Raw genomic sequence first — 6965 nt, 5'->3', positions numbered from 1 at the left:
CCCAAAGAATCCTGTTTAATAATAGGCAAATGAACTAAATAGATATTTCTCAAAAAGAAAGCATGGAAAAAGCCAACATTCATGTCAAAAAGTCTCGACACCACTAGTCCTCAGGGGAATGCACTGTATTCCTTATACCCATAAAAATGGCTTTTATAGCCAAAGTTTACTAAATGCAAACCTCAGAGCTGGGTGTGCTGGGTGTGCAGCACCTCTTTAGGACTTGTTTGCCAGCCTCCTGAGGTGCCTGAAACAACACAGGCTCTTCCCATTCTTCCAATTCACCCACCAAACTAAGACCCTCTTGTTGAAAACACCTCACACGTTGGTCGCAATGTGTCGGGAAATCAAGCGGTAATTAAATCAGAAAATTTCCCCTGATGGTTCCAGAAGCTATGGAGGCTGCCGGGTGAGAAAAGGTATCTGTGACCTTACCCACAGTGAGTGTTGCAACCTACAATACTAACCTGCTAAGCAGTATATGCTCACCACTGCAAGAGTGGCTTGCCTGGTATGGGCTAGCCAACACATTCTGACTAGATTTGAGATCTGCTCCACAAGAGGGATTTAATCCTGACAAACTCCATCAAAATCCTGGTGGCTGAGGAGATCTTAGGGAATCTTAATGTTGTTATTAACTAAACTGTCATGATGCCTACCTGCCTTCTGCTTATTTTATTTATGCCCATAGACAAATGGTAGTCCAACTCCACAGCTTCAAAAACAATCCTAGTTAAATTTGAAGGATCTTAAAAACAAAACAAATAAAAACAACCACCCAAACAATAATGCTTATTATACATGTATGAAATTATCAAAGAACAAACGCAATAAATGTTTTTAAGGGAAAAAATGGCTTTTTACCAAAACCAAAGCAGGGTAGGTTTTTTTTTTTGTTTTTTTGTTTTTCGAGACAGGGTTTCTCTGTGGCTTTGGAGCCTATCCTGGAACTAGCTCTGTAGACCAGGCTGGTCTCGAATTCACAGAGATCCGCCTGCCTCTGCCTCCCGAGTGCTGGGATTAAAGGCGTGCGCTGCCACCACCCAGCACAAATGTTTTATTTTTATTTTTTTATATTTATTTATTTATTATGTATACAATATTCTGTCTGTGTATATGCCTGCAGGCCAGAAGAGGCCACCAGACTTCATTACAGATGGTTGTGAGCCACCATGTGGTTGCTGGGAATTGAACTCAGGACCTTTGGATGAGCAGGCAATGCTCTTAACCTCTGAGCCATCTCTCCAGCAGCAGGGTAGGTTTTTATGAACCTGTAAGAAAAATAAAGTCATGATATGGTACTTGTAGGATATAAATCAATATAGCCATTGTGAAAAAAATGTTCAAGATTATGTATGCCTATTTATAGTGTCATTATTTCTAATACCAAATATTACACTGTGGAATCAACATAAGTACCTATAAATTATGGATGGAGAGGAAAGTGAAGCATATACACACAATGGACTTCTCAGATTTTAAAAATAAGAAGGTCCCATTAGTGGCAACATGGATAAACTTGGGCATCATGTTAAGCTGAATTATTAAGACACAGAAAGACAAAAAAGTATAGTTGCTGTTATTAAATATGGTCTAAAAACTTGAATTTATACAGGGAGCAAGTCGAAGGGTGGTTGGCAGGGACTGACATGGAAAATGTTGACTTAAAGAGTACAACTTTTTGTTCAATTAGAAAATGTAGGTTTTTGAGATCTGTTGTACAGCATAGTGACTGTAGCTGGTATAACATATATATCATCATCTTATACAAGTAGTATAGCACTATTTAAATTTACAAAGATATTTTAAATGTTTTAATCACAAAAAATGATGGCCATTGGGGGAGAGAGATAAACTAATTAGTTGGATCCAATTATCCCACTCTATGTGCCTATATCAAAACATCACATTATAAACTATAAACATATACTTTTTTCATTAGCCAACAAAACAACTAATTAAGCACTTTTAAATATGACAAGGAAACTTCAAAAGATTTCAATTGGCTTACACATTTCACATGCTTATTACTGGTCTTATGCCAATCAAGACGGTACACATTTCAAAGTAAGATAAGATCTGTCTAATTAATTACAAATCCCACGTCTAAGCCATTTTAAAAAAAAGCCACCTTGTTTTCTATCAGTTTTAAAGTGAGGTAATCCTTACAGGACCATGTGCAGAATTCCATCTACAAATTATATTCCCTGATCAAAAGTTGCATTTTGTGTGCTGCCCATCTGGAAAAAAAGAAACTATTCATTTTATTAAGCATATATTTATAATTTTCTTTCATTGTCTCATGATTACAAAGAATGTATTGTTTTACCTACTATTACATCATACCAGTTCTCATGATTACAAAGAATGTATTGTTTTACCTACTATTACATCATACCAGTTCTCATGATTACAAAGAATGTATTTACTGCTATTGTATCACACCAGTTCTTTAAGTGACGTATATTCTCAGTTGTGCACAGGTTAGACAGCAGCAGCTGGTATAATCAACTCCAACTCTAATTTTAAAAATGTATGATATTTATTCAACAGAGATCATACCGTGTTACTCACCTACACCTCTCTTCTCTTCTCTTGTCACCTCTCCCAGTAGCCTTAATAAAGGCTATAGGAATACCCTAGAGAGTTTTGGTTTTATTTTCACATCACACATAGATACATGATTTTATGTATCTCTATGAAATCTGTGAACCACACATGGGAGAAAATGTTATTTTGATACTGAAACTGGCTTCATCTAATCCTTATTTCTATTTATATGCATTTTCCTGGAAACAGCATATTTTCACCCTTCTTCAGGTTGAAAATGTCTATTTTGTGTCTATAGCACATTTTCCTTGCCACTGCTCTGTTGTCAGATGCCAGGCTGGTTCCACTGCTTGGCTGTTGTTACTGGGGATGCAGTGAATGTCAGGGGCAGGCACCTCTCTGGTAAATACACCGACTGGGTCAACTCCAGTCTCCAGGGCTGCCACAGGAGCTTTCATCGGGTCTAGACAGCAGCTGGCTGGGGATCCCTGTAGGTCTCTTTCTTTATGGGTGAACTAACAATTTTTCTATCATTATCATAAATAGCTTAACTTATGAAGACAAAGGGTTCAATTGAGCCCATGGTTTTGAGCTCAAATCCATGCTCAAGTGATCCCATTCCGTGAGTCCCTGGCAAAACAGAGCCTAATAGTGGGAGCATGGAGCAGAGGAAGCCAAGAGCTGAAAAGCAAAGAAAAGGAGGTACCACCATCCCCTTCAGGGTATAGGAGGGGCGAGGGGCTCCTCTTTCAAATATCCCACCACCCCCTGACTGCACCATTCTGGGGACCACGCCTGAAAGACACAGACATTTGGAGGGTGATCTCCAGAGTCCAGCCACAGGGTATTCATAAACCTAGGTGATTTCTATCACAGGGCATTGGTGCATTCTCCTCTACATTAGTAGAAGAGGAAGAAAGCTTAGCAAACACCACCTGCACCCTGCTTCTGCTCAGAGTTAAGCATAATCCACTCCTGTGGACAGTTGTGATAGTTCATAACTCACCGCTGCTTCCCAACTACACCTGTCCTATGGCAGGAAGTCTTGATTTTAAAGTTAGCTGCCATCTCTATGTAACTTTTAAGAGTCCTTTTAGCTTCCTGCCTGTGTTCTACCCAGCCTGATGATTTCTTTTGTGTGTGTGTGTAACTCTAACTCAGAGGCTAAATAAACACATTCCCCTTGGTTTGTAAATATAATTTGAAGTTTAGAAGTTAATTTATGCACAAAAATAAAACCATCGTTATTTTCCCTCAACACTTATTTGTGTTTGTGTGCATGCCTGAGTGAGTGTTCATGTGTGCAGTGTACGCATGTGTGTGTGGTGGCTTACTATAGTACACATCAGCAGGGGACGGAGGTTGATGCTGAGTGGCTTCCTTCATCCCTCTCCATTTTATTTTTGAGAGGATCTATCACTAAACCTAGAGCTCTGATTTCCAAGTGCCCCCAGGATTCTGTTTCCCCGGGGCTGTGGTCAGAGACACAGGACCCCACACATCGTTATTATGGGTGCTGAAGATCCACACCTGGGTGCTCATGTTTGTGCAGCAGACTTTACACATGGAAGCACCTCAATCCCCAAAGTCAATCCCATTTATCTAAGAGAGATTGCAAATGAGTATTTATCAAAGTCCTTCTAAAGTATGATGAGAGAATTGCCGAAAACAGGTCTAGATAAACCGTAAGGGAAAAATTCTGCATATTCACTGAAGTATTGCATATCCAGAGTGTTCCTTTCTCTTCTCTGTGCAGCCTTATACAACTGCGTGAGTCTGTATAACAGAGAGGGGAACCTTATCCATAGATGTGCTTTCCAACTTTAATGTTGGGACAGTAATAAAATAGCGTTAGCTCACTAAATAGAAATAAAGACATAGCAAGGCATTTGCTGCATATAAAAGATCATCCATTAATAGATGATGTTCCATTAACATGAAAATGTATGTAGACATTTTTAAAACGCAAAGATCATTTTAAGTTAATACTATTCTCACCATGTTAACTGTTATTACAGAAAATCCTATATCGCTTTGTAACATAATTGAACATGCTTTGTAACATAATTGAAGTCTTGTTCAATTTATACAAATACCAGTACTGGAGACTAGACTGGATTGTATTTTGACAAACATGCCATTTTATGTGGAAACCTGCTAGCTCTGGCGTACTTCTCAGAGGAGACCTCTGTCAGAATACATGTGCGGTCACAAACAAACTTCCACGGGCGTGGTAGAAGCGGGAAGAATGGAAGTGCTGTGTAAACTCTGCACGAGCATGCAGCGAGCCGTGTCTGCAGTGGAGGGGAGAAGGGTAAGAGAAGGCGATGCCCAGCCCCCCACAAAGCTAGCCCACACATTAGCATGTTTATGTGTGTATCTGTACAGATAAAAAGCTACTTTTCCAACCTCTGAGCCTACTGCTTCTCATGGTGAAATCGAATCTATGATCTTAACCGTTCTCATTTCAGCAAACGCTCCTATGTTTTTATTGCGGTCTCTACCCTACACAAATAGTTTCATGTTCTCAAATATCTTATTGTGCAGATGGTACACAAAAGAAAAGACAAACACAGTCTCTCAGATAGTTGCTAGCTTGCCTGTCGCATGAAGAGAGCCCACACAGTTATTTGAGTAAGTATTTTAAGTTAGCCTATCTTTTGGGGCCACCCACAAAATATTTGTTTGATGGCTAAGGCGCATGGTGTCCATGTGTGAGTACTCAGAGAGGCACACTTAATCTCATTCATGACGTGTAGTTAGAGACAAGAATGGTTCTTTCCTCGTGCTTTAAAGCACTAAGGAGTCGTTTTGTATTTTATTGAGACATGAATGCCTTTCTTCCCCCATTTTTCAAGACAGGGTTTCTCTGTAGCTTTGGAGCCTATCCTGGAACTTACTCTGTAGACCAGGCTGGCTCAGAACTCACAGAGATCCACCTTCCTCTGCCTCCTGAGTGCTGGGATTAAAGGTGTGTGCCACCACTGCCCGGCTGTGGCATGAATGCTTTTGCCACTTAATACCTATCCCTCACAATTTTCTTTTGATTTAGTCATTGAAAAGAAAGTGGGAATGTTTTCCATTTTTCTATTTTAAGATTTTTAGTCTTTAAAAAACTATAGCAAATATACTTTTGGGGGGGTACAGAAAATTGCACAGAGTCCTAGAACAGTGGTTCTCAACCTGTGGGTCATGACCCCTTTGAGAGCTGGACCACCCTCTCACAGGGAGTCACATACCAGATATCCTACATAGCAGATATTTGCATTACAATTCATAACAGTAGCAAAAATATATTTATGAGGTGGCAATGGAAATCATTTTGTGGCTGGGGTCACCACATCACAAGGAACTGCTTTAAAGGGTCAGAGCGTTAGGAGGCTGAGAACACTGCTCGAGAAGAATAGTTTTGTGTTTTTATTTAGAACAGTTCTGCTGCATAGGACCAAACTGGGCCCTCTGAATGTGGGTGACAGTTCTGTGGCTTGGGCAGTCTGTGGGCTCACAGGCAGTGGGACCAGGATTTGTCCCCAGTGCGTGAACTGGCTTTTTAGAGCCCATTCTCTATGGAGGGATACGGGGGTGGGTGTCTTGGTCCTGCCTCAGCATGATCAGCCAGTCTTTGTAGACTCCCCGTGGGAGGCTTCACCCTTTCTGGGGTGTGGATGAGGGTTGGCTGGCGTGGGTTGGGGGGAGTGATGGGAGGACCAGGAGGAAGAGAGGGTGGGGGAACTCTGGTTGGTATGTAAAATGAAAAAAGCTTTTAAATAAAAAACATTTTAAAAGAAGAAGAACAGTTCTGAATCCACAAGCTAAAACATTCTTTCCAGATTTGTGGTTGCAGTCAACCAGATAAACACCTTCTATAACCTGATGCCTCCCCCCTCCCCGTTCACCACATGAGACTACTGACGGCCAGAGGGTGACAAGGACAGAAACCGGACTTCACAGTGCAGCTGAATAGCACTTCACCTGGATTTGAAAATTCTGGATTATTGGAGCCTGTATTTCTGAGAAATAAAACTCTATAAAATATAAAGACAGGGGCTTCTGGATGTTTTTAAAACAAACCTTAAGAAAGACTGTTGGCTTTTCTTTTGTTTCCCAAGAGGACCCTGTGACCCATCGACAGTTAAACATGAATTGTGACGTCATCACTGTGCCAGCTATGTAAGTTAGTTTCCATGTACTTATACAAAGTATTTTGACTCTCTCTCTCTCTCTCTCTCTCTCTCTCTCTCTCTCTCTCTCTCTCTCGGTTTTTTGTTGTTGTTGTTGTTTTGTGTGTGTTTGCATTATTTTTTTTATTGAGAAAAGGAAAAAAAACCAAGTTTCTGCCTCCTCCCAGCCTCCCATTTCCCTCCCCCTCCTCCCATCCTCCCCCTCCCCCCATTCCTCTCCCCCTCCCTCTCCAG

This window comes from Microtus ochrogaster, chromosome 1 (assembly GCF_000317375.1).
Source record: "Microtus ochrogaster isolate Prairie Vole_2 chromosome 1, MicOch1.0, whole genome shotgun sequence".
Classification (NCBI taxonomy): Eukaryota; Metazoa; Chordata; class Mammalia; order Rodentia; family Cricetidae; genus Microtus; species Microtus ochrogaster.
This window is presented reverse-complemented; position numbering follows the sequence as displayed.